Source organism: Myripristis murdjan, chromosome 2, assembly GCF_902150065.1.
Source record: "Myripristis murdjan chromosome 2, fMyrMur1.1, whole genome shotgun sequence".
NCBI lineage: Eukaryota > Metazoa > Chordata > Actinopteri > Holocentriformes > Holocentridae > Myripristis > Myripristis murdjan.
This window is the reverse complement of record NC_043981.1, coordinates 19,514,807-19,535,679: the sequence shown is the minus strand read 5'-3', so window position 1 is coordinate 19,535,679 and position 20,873 is coordinate 19,514,807. Positions and strand designations below refer to the sequence as shown.

The 20,873-nt window shown below is 41.4% G+C and overlaps 1 pseudogene; it reads right to left on the bottom strand.

Moving 5' to 3' along the window:
• Positions 1–732: 732 nt before the first annotated feature.
• On the bottom strand, positions 733–19,926 carry LOC115370609 (protein NLRC3-like; annotated as a pseudogene).
• Positions 19,927–20,873: the final 947 nt, after the last annotated feature.

Sequence of the window (20,873 nt, the reverse complement as noted above, 5' to 3'; positions counted from 1 at the left end):
AATTTTATAAAATAAGAAGAAGAAAGGGGAAAAAATCCTCAGCCTAACTTGGAAAAAAAGGAGCACAACTCGTGCACCTCGATCCACTGGGTTCTCATCCAATGGGCAGGCCATTTTCCAAGAGAATTGATTGGTGAGTAGGTTGGCCTTTTCTACCTGCTGAGCTCTAATCCTGAACTTAACCTGCTCCGGAGCAGGTGAGGTGTTCAGTGTATGTTACCGCGGCAACGTAGCCTGATAAAAAGTAAACCAGGCACCTTCATGGTACAGAAAACCCAGGGTTAACCCTGAAATTACCTCGCTAAGCCGAAATCCAACTTAATGGTACAGTCCCAAGGTCCCTCCTCCATGCACCTTTAATGCTGTCAGAAAGGAAACAGAGCAGGGAAGGATCATTCACAGGTGAAAACGAAAAGGATATCAGTTTGGAGAGAAACAGCTTTATTTTGAAGGAACAGATAGATGAAAGAGGATTTTTAAAGATGTGTGAAGTTTTTATTGGTTATCTTAATGTTAACATGCACTAGTGCAGGATGATGTCACCACTTAAGATAATCCACAACTTTCCGCAAAGTATAAAGAATTCAAGTCATAGTATGAACTAAAATAAAATAAAACAACCAACTAATCACCAATCAATTGAAAAAAAGTACACTCAGGACGGGTGGACATCCATTCTTTATTTTTGTTTGTTTTGTTGTGTGTTTGTATGTGCGTGTGCGTGCATGTGTGTGTGCAATCGTGTAGAGTCATGTCAGCAGCTGTCTTTGATCAGCAGTGTGAGTGTTTCTCCACGCAGGAGGCGACTCTCCCTCCTCAGATCTGACACAGAGACACTGAGGAACCAAATTCAAACCCAGAGCCAAACCCAAACCCGAAGGCCGGGTACAGAGGTTCAGTGAATGTGGAGGTGAAGGTGTGGAGGTGGATCAGTGTGTCAGAGGAGACACTGTAGAAGGACAGAGAGCCAGCAGGCCAGTCCAGATACACTGCCACTCTGTTAGAGGGGGGGGCAGTGATGTCTGTCTCTATGTTATTGTGTCTGGCAGTGAAACTTCCATCAGAGCAGTCTAGACTCCAGGAGTGTTCATTATATCCAAGTCCACCAACTTCACTGTTTCCTTTCCTTCTGATTCCTCTGTAAGTCACTCCAATATGAACCCGTCCTTTCCATGCGACCTCCCAGTAGCAGCGACCAGTCAGACCATCACTACACAGGATCTGTCCCCAGCGCTCAAACCTCTCTGGGTGATCAGGATGTGGCTGCTTCCGTCTCCCTGCTGTCACCTTCTTGTTGTCCTTCGACAGGACGAGGCCTCTGTGAGCTGTGTTTGTGTCCAGTTTGAGTTCACAGGAATCTGATGGAGAGAACAAGACACAACAGACCTGCTGTGGTTATTATCTGCTGATTTTTTATCAGTTTGATTATTGATTTGTTAACACTTTGATGATGACACATGGTGTCAGCTGTCCTCTTCATCCACAGCACTATTTACGCAAGATATTATTCATATTTACAGATGGTTCCAAAGACTCAGAAACTGGACGCACAGGAGCAGCATTGTACATCCCAAAATATAATGTACCCATACGAAAATCTGATATATGGCCATATATGAACATACAGTATATATTAAATAATGGGACATATAACTTTACATATGTGGACATATATTTGAGATTCAAATATGTTTAGCACATACATTTCAGGATTTGTGTGCAAATATGTAGTGCAAATATTTGGTCTCTGACACAAGGTAACATATACAGTGGAAAAAAGTTTTCAGACACCCCTTGCATTTGTGAAATACTGCATTAAGAATCACTCTTACGTCTTCAAGTGCAATTTCTTTTAGTACAGTCACAACCAAAATACTAAATAAATCCTAAAAAAGCCATTCAAAACTTCAAATTGATTGGTTCCATAAAAATACAGAAGAAATTTGGAGTATTGGGTCATTTTGGTACCAGTGATGAAGGTGGTTCTTTTTATTAAAAGACACAATTTTTGTTGCCAAGCTTTGTGTCTATATAAAGCCAGCACATTTGAAAGTTCTTCAGACACAAAAATGGCTAAAACAAGGAACCTAACACAGGAAACACACCTGAAGAAAAAGATTCTCAGCCAGGATGGGTGCAGCTGCCGCCAGATAGCCAGGAAGTGCAGATGCATTCCTTCAGCATTTGGATACACTCTGCAGAAATACAGACGAACCAACAGCTTGGAAGACAAACCAAGATCTGGGCGTCCAAGGGTTTCTTCAGCAAGAAATGACCGCATCCTGATCCACATGTGCAGGCAAAGCCGAATGACCACCGAATGACATCACAGGAGCTTCAGCAGCAGTGGTCAAACCAAACTGGTGTCCAGTGTTCCACCCGCACTGTACGTGGCCGACTTTTAGATCATGGCTTAAGGTCCTACAAGGCTATCAAGAAGCCCCTGATCAATGAGAGACAGAGGTTAGCCCGGCGTCGTTGGCCCAGGCACAAAAGAACTGGACAACCAGGACTTGAAGATACTGTGGTCAGATGAGTCCAGCTTCCAGCTTTAGTTTTGTTAGTTTTTCTTGTAAACAATAAACAAAAAATATAATTTGTATTTGTTTGTATCTGTCTAATGCAGCCACACCTTTTGAAACACAAAAAAGATTGCTTCCACAAATATTTCATGATGATATTTGAGATCATGTAAAATTTTAAGGGTGTCCGAAAACTTTTTTCCACCACTGTATGTGCATATACTGGATTGCATTATTTATTTTCCACATATATTAAGAACTTTAAGTGTTAATATGTGGCAGATGTATTTGTTTTGCACATATATGATGCAATTATGTATACATACATGCATTGTATATTTGGATCATGCTTGCCAACTCTCCCGATTCACGCGGGAGACTCCCGATTTTTAACCCTATCTCCCGCAATGCTCCCAGTCAGTAATTTCTCCTGCTAATCTCCCAATTTTACAGTGAAGGAAACAAGTCAGATTGTGGGGGGTATTTGTCGCAGTATCTGGCGACCCTGGCCTGCGTGCGGCCGCTGACGTCACTCAGTCACTCGCTAAGCAGCGCTCATACTGCCGGCGGGGTTTCTGTCTTCCACTCAGTTCAGCATTCAGACGAGACGAGACGAGACGAGATTGATAGAGAAAGAGAGACAATTTTCACTCCACATGCATAAATTCAGGTTAGTGTGAAAACTAGTTTTGCTCTGAAAAATGTAAATACAAAAGCAAAGTAGCTTCAACTTTTTAAACGGTGACACTTAACGAGGCAGGAGTGCCAGCTCTCTCCCCCATAGACTCCCATTATATCTGGAACCCAACGTCTGGGGAGAGAAGCAGAAACACACTTTTTGAACTCGCCGAATCTCAGGGATTTTTGGGAGTTTGAAAATAATTTGACACAGTTTGAAAGCCCAAAGCCTTACCTTTCTCATGATATCTTATATTTTCCGCTTGGAATTACTGTCATTGAGATAAAAGCATTTGTTTGACCACTACTTTTAGGCAACTCTTTCCCAAACTCCACTGTCACTCATGCTGTGTGCTTTATAGAGCCTCATTTCTGGTTCTGCCCACACAAGCCCCAGTGGCCCAGTGGATAGTGTCTCTGCCTGCCATGCAGGAGACCAGGGTTCAACTTCCCATCTGGGCAACAACAACAACACTACACAACCTACAAACAGCATAGGGCTGCTGGTTTACCACATGTCCATGCGGTCACAAGGGTGGCAAGCACATTTAAAGTTTCTTCAGAAAGTTTACCAAAAAAACTGCCTATTTTTCACAACTCAATGTTGGCGTGTTGACTAAATCTTATATTAACATTTATGCAATAGAAATATATTTGTCATATATGTGCATATCTGGAAAAATATATGGAACATATTTGAAAGTGGCCATTTTTGCTTTATTTTAAAATGTATTTGTCATATATGCCTATATATGGACTTATACACTATATTACCAAAAGTATTCGCTCACCTGCCTTTACTCATACTATGAACTGAAGTGCCATCCCATTCCTAACCCATAGAGTTCAATATGATGTCGGTCCACCTTTTGCAGCTATTACAGCTTCAACTCTTCTGGGAAGACTGTCCGCAAGGTTGAGGAGAGTGTTTATAGGAATTTTTGACCATTCTTCCAAAAGCGCATTGGTGAGTTCACACACTGATGTTGGTCGAGAAGGCCTGGCTCTCAGTCTCCGCTCTAATTCATCCCAAAGGTGTTCTATCGGGTTCAGGTCAGGACTCTGTGCAGGCCAGTCAAGTTCATCCACACCAGACTCTGTCATCCATGTCTTTATGGACCTTGCTTTGTGCACTGGTGCACAGTCATGTTGGAAGAGGAAGGGGCCCGCTCCAAACTGTTCCCACAAGGTTGGGAGCATGGAATTGTCCAAAATGTTTTGGTATCCTGAAGCATTCAAAGTTCCTTTCACTGGAACTAAGGGGCCAAGCCCAGCTCCTGAAAAACAACCCCACACCATAATTCCTCCTCCACCAAATTTCACAGTCGGCACAATGCAGTCTGAAATGTACCGTTCTCCTGGCAACCTCCAAACCCAGACTCGTCCATCAGATTGCCAGATGGAAAAGCGTGATTCATCACTCCAGAGAACGCGTCTCCACTGCTCTAGAGGCCAGTGGCGGCGTGCTTTACACCATTGCATCCGACGCTTTGCATTGCACTTGGTGATGTGTGGCTTGGCTGCAGCTGCTCGGCCATGGAAACCCATTCCATGAAGCTCTCTGCGTACTGTACTTGGGCTAATCTGAAGGTCACATGAAGTTTGTAGCTCTGTAGCAACTGACTGTGCAGAAAGTCGGCGACCTCTTTGCACTATGCGCTTCAGCATCCGCTGACCCCTCTCCGTCACTTTACGTGGCCTACCACTTCGTGGCTGAGTTGCTGTTGTTCCCAAACGCTTCCATTTTGTTATAATAGAGCTGACAGTTGACTGTGGAATATTTAGGAGCGAGGAAATTTCACGACTGGATTTGTTGCACAGGTGGCATCCTATGACAGTTCCACGCTGGAATTCACTGAGCTCCTGAGAGCGGCCCATTCTTTCACAAATGTCTTGTTTCACAGTCTGCATGCCTGAGTGCTTGATTTTATACACCTGTGGCCAGGCCAAGTGATTAGGACACCTGATTCTGATCATTTGAATGGGTGAGCGAATACTTTTGGTAATATAGTGTATGTTCAATATGTAGTTTACATATTTTGCCATATATCAGATTTTCCCTCTATGTATGATGATGTTAAAGAAAAAGTTTTTGGCGGTCTGTGCAGTGCAGAATTAGTTTCCTTAACAACAGATGGCTGGACCTCATTTTTGTTATTATTATTATTATTATTATATTTGTTTTTGACTGAGAACAAGATTGTTACTTTTATATTGTAAATAAATTATTTAAATTTGACCATTAGTGTCTATAATGTGATACATTACACAAGAATAATGAAAATTGCATCACTTATGAGACTATGTAGCTGATCTTTTGAAATAAGATTTACAAAATTTAATGAATAAAACCAATGATCGTAGACTAGACTAGTCTACAAATGGCATAGGCGTCTGAGCTATAAGAAGAAGAAAAAATCGAGGGTCGAATCGAATCATGACCCTAAAATCGAAAATCAAATCGAATCAAGGATTTGGAGAATCATGACACCCCTACGCTGCAGAGTCTTGCGGTTTTAATCCGCAAGACTCAATTGGCGCTGCTGGGCCTTCCTTGCCAGTGATGTTGTGTTGGTCATCCAGGAGAGATCCTCACAGATGTGCAACCCCAATCTGGTGCTGCTCACCCTCTCAGCTGCAGCACTGTTGATGGTCAGTGGGGGTGTTGTGTGTGGCCTCTCCTGAAATCGAGAACAATCTCCTTGGTCTTACTCACATTCAGGAGGAGATTGTTGTCTCTGCACCACATGGCAAGCTGGTTTACCTCCATCCTGTAGTTGGTCTCATTGTTGAGATGAGACCCACCACAGTTGTGTCGTCCACAAACTTTGAAGATGAGATGTTGTGGGATGATGGTGTTGAATGCTGAACTAAAGTCTATGAACAGCATCCTAAGATATGAGTCCTTTTTTTCCAGGTGTGTGAGGGCTGGGTGGAGAGCAGAGCAGATCACCTCTGTTGACTGACTGGCTAAGTATGAAAACTGGAAAGGGTCTACGGTGGGATGGACAGTGGATTTAATTTAAGTCATGACCAGCCTTTCAAAGCACTTCATGATGATGGGAGTCAGTGCAACAGGGCAGTAGTCATTGAAGCAGGACATAGAGGGCTTCTTTGGCACAGGGATGATGGTGGTGGCTTTGAGGCAGGAAGGAACAACAGCCTGACTCAGAGATGATTATAGATGTCTGTGAAGACATCTTTGAGCTCCTCTGCACATTCCTTCAGCACGCGACCAGAGATATTATCTGGGCCAGCAGCCTTGCGGCTGTTGATTGTGGAGTGTTCTTTTCACACTGGCTGCACACAATTCAGAACCAAGAACAGAAGAATAAACATCAGCATCATTCAGTGCTACGCCCCTACCAACGACAAGGATGAAGAGAGAAAGGAGCAGTTCTACAACAGATTACAAACCATCATCCAGAACTACTCTGCAAGAGATATCAACACCGTTATGGGAGATGTCAATGCGAAAATCGGAAGTGACAACAGAGGATACGAAGAGATAATGGGGCAGCAAGGTCTCGGAGAGATCAATGAAAACGGGGAGAGATTCGTAGACCTATGTGCCACCAACAACCTGGTCATAGGTGGAAGTGTATTTCCCCACAAGAAGATACAAAAAGCTACCTGGGTATCACTGGAACTCTCCACCAAAAATCAACTACACAATATCTGCATCTCCAAGAAGTTCAGGAGGACCCTTCAGGACGTATGCGTCAGAAGAGGAGCCAATGTGTCATCGGACCACCATCTGCTGGTTGCTCAAACCAAGCTGAAGTTGAAGAGAAACTGGACAGGGGAGATGAACCAGAGGACTAAATTCAACACAGCACTTCTAAAAGACCCAATAAAAAAGGAAGAATTTAGGCTCACACTCAAGAATAGGTTGAAGGCCCTGCAAGATCTGACCGACCAAGAAGACATTGACAAGTCGTGGAAAGCGGTGAAGGAAGCCGTGATAACTAAATATAAGGAAAAACTAGGCCCACAGAAACACAACCACAAGGAGTCGATATCAGCAGAGTCAATAAAAAAGGTAGAGGAGAGAAGGGAAAAGAAGGTGGCAATAAACAATAGCAAGACAAGAGCAGAAAAAGCAGAGGCTCAAGCACAGTATACAGCAGCCCGTAAGATGGTAAAGAAAATCATCAAGTCAGACAAGAAGAAATACATCAAGATTTTAGCATCAGAAGCTGAAGAAGCAGCCACACATAGAGACTAGAAGGACCTGTACGCCACCACTAAAAAGTTTTCAGGAAGATGGAGGGAGCATTTTGAAGAGCTGCTGGACAGACCAAGCCTGAGGAACCCACCAGATATTCAACCAGCACACAGATGTGGATGTGAGAGTCAGGATTGGCAAGGCCAGAGTAGCCTTTCTCCAACTAAGGAACATCTTGAGCTCAAAGGACCTGGCCCTCACAACTAATATCAGAATATTTAACACCAATGTGAAGGCTATCCTGCTCTACGGTGCAGAAACATGGAGGACCACAGTAAGAACAGTAAACAAAATTCAAACATTCATCAACACCTGCCTCCGAAGAATCCTTTAGATCCGCTGGCCCAATATCATCAGTAACAAAGAACTTTGGCAACTAACCAAGCAGCAACCAGCAGAGGAGGAAATCATACAGTGACACTGGAGATGGATAGGCCGCACACCGGGAACCAGCCTCAAACATAACAAGACAATCCCTCAAGTGGAAGCCCCAAGGGGAAAGAAAGAGAAGACGACTACGGAACACCTGGCGCCGTGATGTGGAGGCAGATGCCAAGAGGATGGGCTACACCTGGGGACAGTTGGAGAAGTTGGCTCAGGACCGTGATGCCTGGAGGACCTTTGTCGACGGCCTAAGCCCCAGCAGACAAGCACAAGGGCTGGTCGTAGGGTGGTCTTCTGTCGAGGCATGTTGTTGTTTGCTTCAAATCGTGCAAAGAAGCTGTTCAGGTTGTTAAGTAGAGAGATGTCGCTGGCACAGGTCTGTGGCAGAGAGTCTGTGACAGCTTGGGTACCCTGCCACAGGCTTGGTGCGTCTCTACTGTTCTTGAAATGATGGGTCACCTTTTCCATGTAGCCACGTTTGGCTTCCCTGATACCACGGGACAAGTTGGCTCTTGCTGTTCTCAGGTCAGTTTCAAAAGCTTGTGGACTTCTCCTGTAAACCATGGTTTCTGGTTAGCCCAGGAGGTGATGGCCCGTGTGTGGGTGACGTCGGCAATGCATTTGCTGATGTAGGAGGTAACAGACTCTGTGTATTCCTCAATAGATGTTATAGATGTTCTGTTGTGTTGATAAAGATTTATTGCCACTTCACCTGTTTTCTTTCCTACACTGTTGCAGAGCAGCTTGTGCATTTCTGTCCAGTCGCCACTGCCACAGTGTTGCTCTTGAGCTAACTACACAGCTTGTATGCATGCCCATGCATTTATTCAGAGAGCAGTGTGGATGGAAAGATATGTTTGATACTATTATATTTATGTTCCACTAAGTAGAATAATTTAATGTGTTCTTTGTCAAATTACTGTTTGAAGAAAGGTAATACAATGGTAAAAAAGTACTTATTAAAGGAATAAAGTTTGTTGTGGAGCATCAACTGTGTTTTTGTTTGGTTCAACGGGTTAAAGCAGCTGAGAACAAACAGCAGAAACTGCAGCTGCACCATCTAAACAACTGAATGTTTTGTGCTGAAGAAGAAAAAATTATCCACACTTACACTTCCTCAGGCCTGGTTTCAACCACTGCTCTCCACAGTGGTCCACCCTGGAGGAAGAAACAGAGTCAGAGCAGCAGATTCTCTTTGAGGATGGAAACATGGGCAGTAAATAACCTTCCCTATGAAGGATTTAGCAGACCACGTCACTCATATCCACCATTCAACATGAAACAATATTCCTCAGCCCTCTAGAAGACATTGTGTGTGTGTCTCCATACCTGAGAGCCTCCAGTCTCCAGGTTGGATCCTCCAGTCCAACAGAGAGCAGCTTCATTCCTGAGTCTCCTGGATGATTGTAGCTCAGGTCCAGCTCTCTCAGATGGGAGGTGTTGGAGCTCAGAGCTGAGGCCAGAGAAGCACAGCCTTCCTGTGTCACCAGACAGCCTGACAGCCTGCACAAGATACGTTACAGGTAAATGTTAGTTATTTTAGGCAACAAGCAGGAGAAATAATGAAACATAATCATGGAAAGCAGTTCACAGGAGCAAGGAAGTAGCACTGAATCTTGATATCAAACTAGTTTAAGGACTCTGTTCGGTGACATGAAGCTGCTTGTAAATCAGGACTGAACTGGTCATGTGTTGAGCAGGTTGAGGAACCCTGACCTGAGAGCCTCCAGTCTGCAGTTTGGACTCTGCAGTCCAGCAGAGAGATGCTTCACTCCTGAATCCTGCAGATTGTTGTTACTCAGGTCCAGCTCTCTCAGACTGGAGGACTGGGAGCAGAGAACTGGGGCCAGAGCTGCACAGCTTCTCTCTGACAGATTACAGCCACTCAGCCTGAAGAGGAAGTAAAGATGAAAATAATAACTTTAAATAGATTGTTCTTGGTTTTTTTTTTTTTTTTGCATAGACAGTATCATGTATTTATTATATCCAGCTATCTATGGACCTACACAGATTTCTTGGAGGCTTTAACCAGTAGCAGCAACCTCAGAAGAACCTCCTCTGAAGCAGAGTACTTCTTCAGGTCAAACACCTCCAGATCTTCCTCTGATGTCAGTAAGAAGAAGACCAGAGCTGACCAATGAGAAGGAGATAGTTCCTCTGTGGAGAGAGGTCCTGATTTCAGGTGCCATTTGATCTCTTCCACTAGAGAATGGTCATTCAGTTCATACAGACAGTGGAACAGGTTGATGATTCTCTCTGGAGAGGGATTGTCCCTGATCTTCTCCTTGATGTACTCAACTGTTTTCTGATTTGTCTCTGAGCTACTTCCAGTCTGTGTCATCAGGCCTTCTAGGAGATTCTGATTGGTCTTCGGTGCAAGACCCATGAGGAAGCGAAGGAACAAGTCCAGATGTCCATTTGGACTCTGTAAGGCCTTGTCCACAGCATTTTGGTAAAGGTGTTCAAGCTTAGGATTCTTTTTTGATATCTTAGACCGAGAGGTTGATTGTCCCTTTGACAGCAGATTGTTTCCAGAGTCGATGAATGTCAGAAAGACATAAAGAGCAGCCAGAAACTCCTGAATGCTCAGATGGACGAAACAGAAAACCTCTTTTTTATACAGCCCATACTCCTTTTTAAAGATCTGTGTGAACACTCCTGAGTACACTGAGGCTGCTTTGATATCAATGCCACACTTTGCCAGGTCTGCTTTGTAGAAGATCAGGTTGCCTTTCTCCAGCTGCTCAAAAGCCAGATTTCCCAGAGTCAGGATCATCTCCTTTGTCTCTGGAGTCCAGTGTGGATCTGTTGCAGCTCTCTCATGATACTTGATGTTCTGCACTTTGGACTGAACCAGCAGGAAGTGGATGTACATCTCAGTCAGGGTCTTGGGCAGGTGTCTTTTCTGTCTGGTTTTCCACACATCCTCCAGAACTGTAGCAGTGATCCAGCAGAAGACTGGGATGTGGCACATGATGTGGAGGCTTCGTGACTTCTTGATGTGGGAGATGATTGTGCTGGCCTGCTTCTTGTCTTTGAATCTCTTCCTGAAGTATTCCTCCTTCTGTGAGTCAGTGAAGCCCCTCACTTCTGTAAACATGTCAACACACCCACAAGGGATCTGATTGGCTGCTGCGGGTCGTGTGGTTATCCAGAGGCGAGCAGAGGGAAGCAGGTTCCCCTTGATGAGGTTTGTCAGCAGAACATCCACTGAGGTGGACTCTGTAACATCAGTCAGGATCTCATTGTGCTTGAAGTCCAGAGGAAGTCTACACTCATCCAGGCCGTCAAAGATCAACACAACCTGGACCTTTTCAAATCTTCTGATTCCTGCTTTTTTTGTCTCAGTAAAATAGTAATGAAGAAGTTGCACCAAGCTGAACTTTTCCCCTTTCAGCAGATTCAGCTCTCTGAAAGTGAATGGAAATGTGAAATGGACATGCTGGTTGGCTTTGCCTTCAGCCCAGTCCAGAGTGAACTTCTGTGTTAAGACTGTTTTCCCAATGCCAGCCACTCCCTTTGTCATCACTGTTCTGATTGATTTATCTCTTCCAGGTAAAGGTTTAAAGATGTCCTCACATGTGATTTTTGTTTCTGGTGTGTCTTGTTTCCTGGATGCTGTTTCAATCTCTCTGACCTCATGTTCAGTATTGACCTCTCCACTCGCTCCCTCTGTGATGTACAGCTCTGTGTAGATCTGATTCAGAGGTATTGGCCTCTCATCTTCATCTGTGATTCCTTCAAACAAATCCACAAACTTCTCCTTCAGCTTGACTTTATGTTTACGCTGGCAGTCCACAGGAATTTCTGAATGAATAAACAACAGATCACATCAATTACAGGATGTTATTCTAAATGTGATGTTATACTAAATGTGAGTAATGCAAACATTTCCTGGTCAATGCACACATTCCCAATCCCATGGAATCTACCCAGTTTATTAGTGGTTAGTGGACAAGCAGGCCCTGACTGGGTTACTGCATCAGGAAGCTGTTATAGAGTCGCTCATTATTCATGCAAAAATTCTGACTCTAAAAAACATGTTCACACCTTGTTGATAGTTCCTATAAAGGAATGCCAACTGATGATTTATGTCCCACCAGGTTATTTAAGATTTGCTTAAAGGTACCGAGGTATTCATTTTGTTCATTTGTTTTTCCATACATGGTATTTGTAGTTAAACAACAAAAGTACATTGAAGGGTATTAGAAAAAAGACTAATACACAAGGTCCAGTATTACAAGTGCAGTTCATTCATTCCAGTGAAAGATCTGTTGAATGCTATTTTCTTGACTTTACTGTTGCTGATGGTGAACAATTCATTAATTTTGATATTATAATTTTTACCATTATTTAATACATTTAAGTTCATTTTGAGGACATAGTGGTTTCTGATAGATACACAAAATAATAATTTAAAATTATTATAATATTGAACTCAGGGCGTTACCTATAGGTAAAGGTGAAGGAAGCGCTACATACACATGCATTGGCAAGGGTGTTTAATAATCCTAATAAGAAACTGCCCACTCATCTGTAATAGTAAAAACCGGTAATAATTAATTGAATATAATTGAATAGATAATTGAATATTATATTAATATTCCTAACTGTATTAGTGATGAAGCGCTCACCAGCAACTAAAAGCCAGTGTAAGATTTACTCCAGTTTTGTCTCTTGCTTGGTCACGCTCTCTTTTTCTCTTCATTGCTTTCCTCTGTCAGCATTTTTGTTGGGTCTCTTGGGCTCTGTTGTGATTTCTGAGGCTGATGCTGTTATTTTTAGGCAAAATTGTTACGTAGTGTTTTAAGGTTAGGATTAGGCATAAATTGGTTATGGTTACGATCAGGGAAAGGGTGTACAGAATGAATGTAAATTTGTTGCTGTACAAGGAAACACAAACTGACTTTCTGTAACCATGCTGAAAATTCAATTTCCCACAGTACTTTGACCTGATGGGGGGCTAAATTAGACCCAGCAGTCCACTGGGCTTGTAAAGCACAGGTGGAAACGCTGTGCTATAAATACTGATAGATGATAATAACAAGTGTTTTTGACAACCAGCAGCAGCTCATTCAGTTAGCTGTTAGCAAACAGTTAGTTAAGCAACTTGAGTTTGTTTCCAGATGAATGAGATGTTCTGTAAAATATTGTTAATACTGTTAACAGTCTCCTTCACAGGTTTTCTTAGTGTGCACTGTGCATCTTTCACCTTTAGGGGTGCATCAGCAGTGTGCGAATTATACCACGGTGTGCGGGGGAGCCCGCCGGGCAGGGGGGGGGGGGTTATTGATCTTCATTTGGAGATCAATAACATGCGTAAAAATCCAGGAGGCATTCCAGTTTTGCTGTTTTCCTGATGACTGTATAACATTCATAAGTACAGGCCCTGAAAAGGCAGCCTGTCTCTCTTCACCTGTTTACTGTCTAGATGCAGGCTAATAAAAGTAAACTTAAAAATGATACAGCTTTAAGTCTATAAACTAATGGTATAAAGTGCTTGATCACATGATGTGTGAGTTGTATCTTTTCTGGTGTCCCTTTTTCTTTCTTCCCAAGACTTACCCTCCGTTCCTGAGCTGGTGTCTGACAAACGCTGGACAAGATCATTTTTGTTCATCTTACTCAAAACCTTCTTGCTGACCTCCACAGTATCTTCACCATAGGTCTGGACAGTCAGGTCCACAGTGTCCAACCTGTCTGCCGTCTCCAGTTTGGACTTTGGGATGGCTGGGAAGGGACTCATTATTTCAGCGTCCTGCAGGAACCACTGGAACTTTTTCAGGTCTTTATCTGCCAAATCCTCCAAAACACCAAGGAGCTGCTCTTTAGGTGTTGCCATTATTGGTCCCTGAGAAAAAAAAATACAAACAATCCTCCACTCAAACAGCAGCCATGCAATTTTCTGGCAGGAGTAAATAAAGATTCTTGTTATTGCATGTCATCATTTCCAGCAGCATTACCGTCTCTAAGCAACACCGAGGGCACCAGGCTCCTGTCTTTATTTTCAAATCATTTTCAAGACACACATCATGTATGGTATATGTCTCTTAATCTTTCAGCCTCAAGAAGGCAGCAATGCTTAGTGTCAGATTTACTGTGGAAGGTAAATGAAAAAAGGGCTGTCAATCATCTAGACTGGAAAGATTTCTGACCAGGAAAAAAACTCTCACAAATGTAGGTGTAGATAAAAACTAATAGCTGGTCAGGTAACAGGTTGTGTGTGTTAGTAATGGCAGGGTGACAGTGTTTTGCTCTGTTGCTGACAGTGTTAAAATCTTCTTCAGTCAAGCTTAGCCAAGCTGTCAGATACTACAGAGTTTTAGGGTCACATTGAGCAGAAAAAATATTTTGAGATTTTGAGAATAAAGTCATAATATTATGGAACCCAAGACTGTATTACATTAAAGTTAGTTTTATCCTCACTTATATAAGTGACCAGACAAGACAGAGATTGGAGTGGTAAAAATCTAAACTGAATCTTACTAATGTATGAGTCTTAGTTTAGACAGTTCATTTTTTAACCTGTCCAAAAGGCCAAAAAACATGCCTACACATAGACTTAGTTTGAAATGTTCTCACAGTCTAAACAAATACACGTCTGTGCATGGTAGCCCGTTCATTTTGCATGTACATCTCCCTTCCACACACTATGTTTTTTACAGGAGCAGTACACAAGCTCCAAGATGCCAACAGGGGTTCGAGGTAGTGTCATCCAGTCGATCCCAAAGAAGTCTCCCTTCATCTTCCAGCCATGGGCTGTTGGCGGGGGTATATCTGGCTGACTCTGCAAGCGCCTCCTGTATATGGCTGCCTAGTAGTTTTCCTGCTGAGAGTGTTTCCCTAAAGCATCCCTGTTTGGTGGTAGACATCTGTCTGTGCACTTTCCACCCTTGAACATTTGACCTCTTGCATAGTAGACATCTCTACAGCCTTTAAGGTCACAGAGGGCACATGTAAAAACTTCAGGTGCTTCATACAGTTCTGTCGTGGGTTGAAAAAGATGTTCCCAACTTCCTTAATGTGACACAGTTGTTCTTTGCTGTCAGCACAAGACAAGAACTTAGACCTTTGTTTGGGTATTTTCTGTTCAGCTGAATATATTGTAGTCAACTGACATCCTTTTCTTCCTCGTCGGCCTCCTTCTGCATTCTTTATACTCTGTGTTTTGTAGGTATCAGGGACTCTAAGTACATTCTGCAGATGATGCTTGCATAGTTTTACTTAAATATGCTTTTCAATGCAGGACTTTCACTTGTAGTGGAGTACTGTCACTTAAAGGATCTGGATACTTTCCACCACTGTATGATATGACTTTTATGATCAGAAAATTAAATGTGCTGTCCAAAGTAAAATCTATAACGTTGTACAAACCTTCAATCCACTGTACTGTCCTTTCTTTCCTCTTGTGAGCTCTCTCAATGTTCATTTTGTTGGCATACTGCATACAGCACTCTCTGTGATAACCAACATTAGCTGACACACTTGGAAAAACACAGTTTAAAGAATGCAGAAGGAGACCAACGAGGAAGAAAAGGATGTCAGTTGACGACTATATAAAAGGCTTCACAGTTCACAGTTCCCTTCTTCCTTATCTAAGGAAATTGACGTTATTGACCTGTAGGAGTTAATTAGCGGCACGACCTTTAGCCGAATCGATGGACTTTTTCCTTTCTCCTTTTTCACCTTAGTACACCTGTGGGGACTTTCCTGTGTTTTACCTTTGGGAAGGTTGTGTTTTTGTCTGGAGGTGTGCTTTGTTGTGGTGCTCCGAGTGTCCAAGTGCCGCTTCTATATAAATATATTTTGTGTTAATTGCTCGGCGGGGGAGCCGCCATGTGCGCCATGTGCGAGTGTTTATTTAATGTTCGGTTTAACCAGTAGATGGTGCTATTCGATTGGATTACTCCTAATTATGGTTAAAATGTATAGATGTTGGTTTGATATGTAATTATTGTGGTTTTTATGCACAGAAGATAGTGTGTATATTTTTTCTGTTCATGTAATAACATTATATTATTAACAAGATGGCAATTATGTATAATGTGATTTATTATCATTATTATTATTATTATTATTATTATTTACAGAAACGGTTTACAACACTGAGTGCCACAACAAAGTAGGGGCCCACCACAGCCATTAGATCTGCTGACAGAGTCCTCATCTCCTGTGCTCATTCCTGTGTTCTGATAGACACAGCATCTTGTTTCCTGCATAAACCTCAAAAGAACTAGCTTTCATCTTTACCTCATTTACAACTAGGCCTACAATACATTCAGCTGAACAGAAAATACCCAAACACGGTCTAAGTTCTTGTCTTGTGGGGACAACAAAGAGCAACTGCAACAGTTTCTTGTTGTATTTACATTTGTGTTTTTATTTTCTGTTTTAATGCTTCTTGCAGTCTTATGTAAAGCACTTGTGTATGAAATGTGCTATACAAATAAATTTGCCTTGCCTATTATTAAGTCATGCTTCTGAACAGATCAAGTTACACACCAAAAGCTTATAAACTCGTCAGTTTATGGTCTATTATAAATAAATTATGAAAATTAATCTTGAATATTAGAACAATATGAGAAAATTACATATAAAAATGACAGCACTGGCGATTTTAAGCACCTGCAAAATAATTTACAGTCTGGTTCTACAATTATATTAGCCAACATAAACGTATTGATGTTCAAACGTATTGATGTTCTCAATTTTCAAAGCTTCTAGAAAAACTGTTTGTAGCCAGGCTTGACAGTTTCATTGAAAAACACAACTTAATCAACGACCATCAGTATGGGTTTAGATCGAACAGGTCCACCTCAATGGCAGTCATGGATCTGGTGGAACAGATATCAACGGCAATAAACGACAAGCTATATACAGTAGGGGTATTTATTGACCTAAGAAAGGCATTTGACACGATCCACCATGGTCTGCTTTTACAAAAAATGGAAAGATACGGTGTCAGAGGAATCGCTAATAAATGGCTTAAAAGTTATCTTAGTGAAAGATTACAGTATGTACATATGAACAGTGTCGATTCTGACAAAAAACATATTTCATTTGGAGTCCCTCAAGGCTCGGTATTGGGTCCAAAACTGTTTATAATGTACATAAATGATGTCTGTAATATATTAATAAAAATGCGCTGTGTTTTGTTTGCCGACGACACCAGTCTGTGCTGCTCGGGAAAAGATCTGGACCAGCTCCTGGATACAGTTCAAAATGAGCTAAATACACTGAAGAAATGGTTTGATGTTAATAAACTGTCACTAAATATCAGCAAAACAAAATTTATCCTTTTTGGTAATAAATCAATAGACAGAGGGGTTAAAATCATGATTAATAATGAAGAAATAGAACGCGTGTATGAGACAAAATTCTTGGGTATCATAATTGACAATAAACTTAACTGGAAATCACATATAAAAAACTTAAGGTAAAAAAAAAACCATTCTAAACCAGAACTCACTCTATATGCTGTATTGCTCCCTCGTACTCCCATACATGAGCTATTGTGTGGAAGCATGGGGGAACAATTACAAAACAGCCATTGATCCTTTATTCCTACTACAGAAGAAAGCCATTAGAATTGTCACCAAATCTGACTTCTATGCACCAACCAATCCACTATTCATTGAATTAAAAACTTTAAAATTACAAGATCTAGTTGAACTTAATACTGCAATTATGATGTATAAGGCACATAATCATCTGCTTCCGTGCTGTATTCAGGAGCTGTTCCACCATAGAGAGAGCCGGTACAACTTAAGGGGAACTGCCATCTTCAAACAAACTAATGCAAGAATAAAAAACAAATATAGATGTGTATCGGTTATAGGGGTAAAAATATGGAATGGACTAGATAATGAATTAAAAAACTGTAGTTCAATAAATAAATTTAAAAAGATGTACAGATCAAATATAATAGCCAGATATAGAGCAATAGTGTGATATACATAACGTCAAGGCTAGTTTCTAGTACTTTTCTGTATTTCTCTCTTGTTTTGTAAATTCCAGTGATATATTGTTTCATTTCCTTTTAGTTGGTTTTTTCTGTTGTTTTGTTTTTTTTTCCTGTTGTGTTTTGTTGTTTTTGTTTTGTTTTGTTTTGTTTTGTGTTAGTCTCTGTTTACTGTTTGTTTTCTGTTCTTGTCCTGATTGCGTTGTTGTATTTTCTAGTAAGAAGATATTTAAGGGTTTAAAGGGTAGGCACAATAAGCTTAGGCTTCAGCCTACACCTTTTTGGTCTGTTCTTTCTAAGAAACTGAAAGGAAATTGTAGTGTATTAACTCACCCTCAAATGACCAAATAAACTACTACTACTATGATGATTCTATACGATATATATAAACGTAGGCTAATCGTTCGTTTTGCCCACAGACTGTAGGAATTTAACACAAGAAGTAAAAAAGACAAGCTGTCAGTCCCAGTTAGCATAGACATAATATACATATATATTATGTCTATGCCGGTTAACGTGTTTAAATTGGGGTCCTACTAGCGCCGTGCGCCATTGGTTCATATTCTCAGAGCTACAATCAGATTGGTTCATCAGCTTCAGTTGTCCCGCAACTTGCCCAGGATTGCCAAGTCCGCGTTTTTTCCGCGGAATTGGGTACTTTTTAAGTGTTGCCGCGGGTAACAAATTTTGTCCGTGGGTTGGGCTTGGGCAGACCTGTGGCATACAGATGATGAATAATGCCTATGAATAAAGATTCTTCTGATGAACATTCTTCGCATTCGAGCCTTCATGTAGAGGCATGAAATCTGCTGCCAGGAGTCTGAGCTCAGCAGAGAGATACTGGCCTTGCTCAGTACAGTTCTGTATGACATGGATCTCAATATGTCTAAAAAGAAACTGGACAACGCTGTAAATAGTTCAAGTTCATGGATCTTTTTTTAGGTTGGAGACAGCCAGCAGTTTAACAGGTGAGCTGACACGATTTTCATTCATAACATAGCCAATTTACACATATTTACATGTCCTACCTACACACACATATGCTATATATTGTAAGTAAATTATTAAAATATTCTAAATTAACAGCATACGGTGTTCAAATTGAAATAAGGTATAACAGTAAATACATAGCCTATAACATAGGCCTATGTATTTGCTCTAAGTATATGACTGAAACATTGTGAATGTCTGAGCTGAAGTAGGTATCCCATATTATATTTTAAGCTCTGATATAGGCCTAGGCTTCTGTAAATTAAATAGGCCTAGGTGAAAGAACTGTTTCGGGAAATTGCCTTTAATGTTTATGGTGTTATTTTATAGATATTATAGTGCACTTTGCAATTACAGCAACGCTGTTGGACTTTAAAAGCAACATATATGGATTTTTATGGGCGTATTTTGAGTTCTGGTATTGGGCTGATTTTTGGGCCCTTTTTATACCCGGGTGGGCGGGTTTTGAGTTGCTGTTTGGCTGCTTTTGTCTCACAGACCTGGCAACCCTGAACTTGCCTGAGCAGAACGACAAATAAAAGTCAAGTTTGTCAAAATATATGATCGAACCAGAGCTGCCTAAGCCTAATATTTTGAGTTCATTCTCGTAAAATTACGACTTTATTCTCGTAAAATTGCGACTTTATGCTCGTAATATTTCGACCTTATTGTAAAATTAAGACTTTATTCTCGTAAAATAATGACTTTAATCTCGAAATTTCGGATTTTTTTCCCCCAGTGTGGCCCTAATCCTCCTTAGCAGTCAGACTAATTCTGATGCTTCAGCATTTTCATCGATGAAGTGTTGAGTTTACAATCTGCCTGACACCGACTGAATTCAGGTAAAACATTTTAAAACAACTTTAACTTTGCCCTCAATAACCTCAATAACGTTGAAAATAATGTCACATTGAATATATAGATCTGCAACAACCAAAAACACATTTTGACAGCTTTTCCCGCCTCATCTCCCAGTCCGCTCTACAGTCATCCAGTTAAGAAACATAATGCAGGAGCCTGTTCATCAAACATTTAGGATGATCCCTGGTCGGGTCTTTACCTGCTGGATCACATCCACCTCCAATCAAAGAGACGCTGTAGCTTCACCTGGAGAGGAAACACAGAGAGAGAGGACGATGCTGATTGTCCGTCGTCACTCCGGAGTGTCTGTGCACTTCTGACCTGACAGTACAGTCACTTCCTCATTACTTCACTATTAAACGTCATCATTAAATCATGCACCGCCACCGGCACCCCCTCCTGGGAAGTTGTGGAACTGTGCACCTGTGATGGCGAAGCAAAGATGAAAAGAAAAAAATTTTTTTTTACTCTGCTGGTTCTACTTTTTGTTGTTCGAAAATTACACAATAAAAGCTGCGCCATGTGAGACTGCAGCAAGGACCATTTAGACTCACTTACCTTTTTACTTGCTAATTCCACTTCAGTTTTAGTGTAGTGTAATGCCCCATTAAATGAATGCAGTTTGCAGTGTATTCTCTCCTCCTTTTCTAACTGCATGGAAAAGATCACAGCTAACACAGTTACTGTTTGAAAAAAGAGCTCAGTCACTTTTACTGCCAGGACATGTAAGAGAGGGTGAAGCCACAGGTCGTGCATGTCAGTGTTGGTGATGTGACTTTAACAGAGTCTCAGTCTGGTGGAAGATCAACAGCAGCAACAAGAGAACTGGCGTGTTCAACTCAAAGTATTCAGAGTTTGATGGGGGCCGACCCAAAACAGCCAATTAAGTCATCAGCACGCACAAATAAGTTGCAATATATATGTACTATGTACTGAATGTGTGTGTGTGTGTGTGTGTGTGTGTGTGTGTGTACACAGAACTTTTGTACACATTCTGACAGTGACTTTGTCTTAGCTTTGAACATAATTTGCATTATCTTATAATGCAGGAAATCATTAAATTTCATAGCATGTGATTTTATAACCAGTGGATTAATGTGATCATAGTAACCAGCCTTATGGCTCATTTGTGTAGTAAGACGATTGAATTTATAGTCATATTAAAGGCTGACCCTCACAATTCCACACAGTAAGATAAGATAGTATGAGTGAACAATGAATTATACATAGATTCAGGTTTCAAGATTCA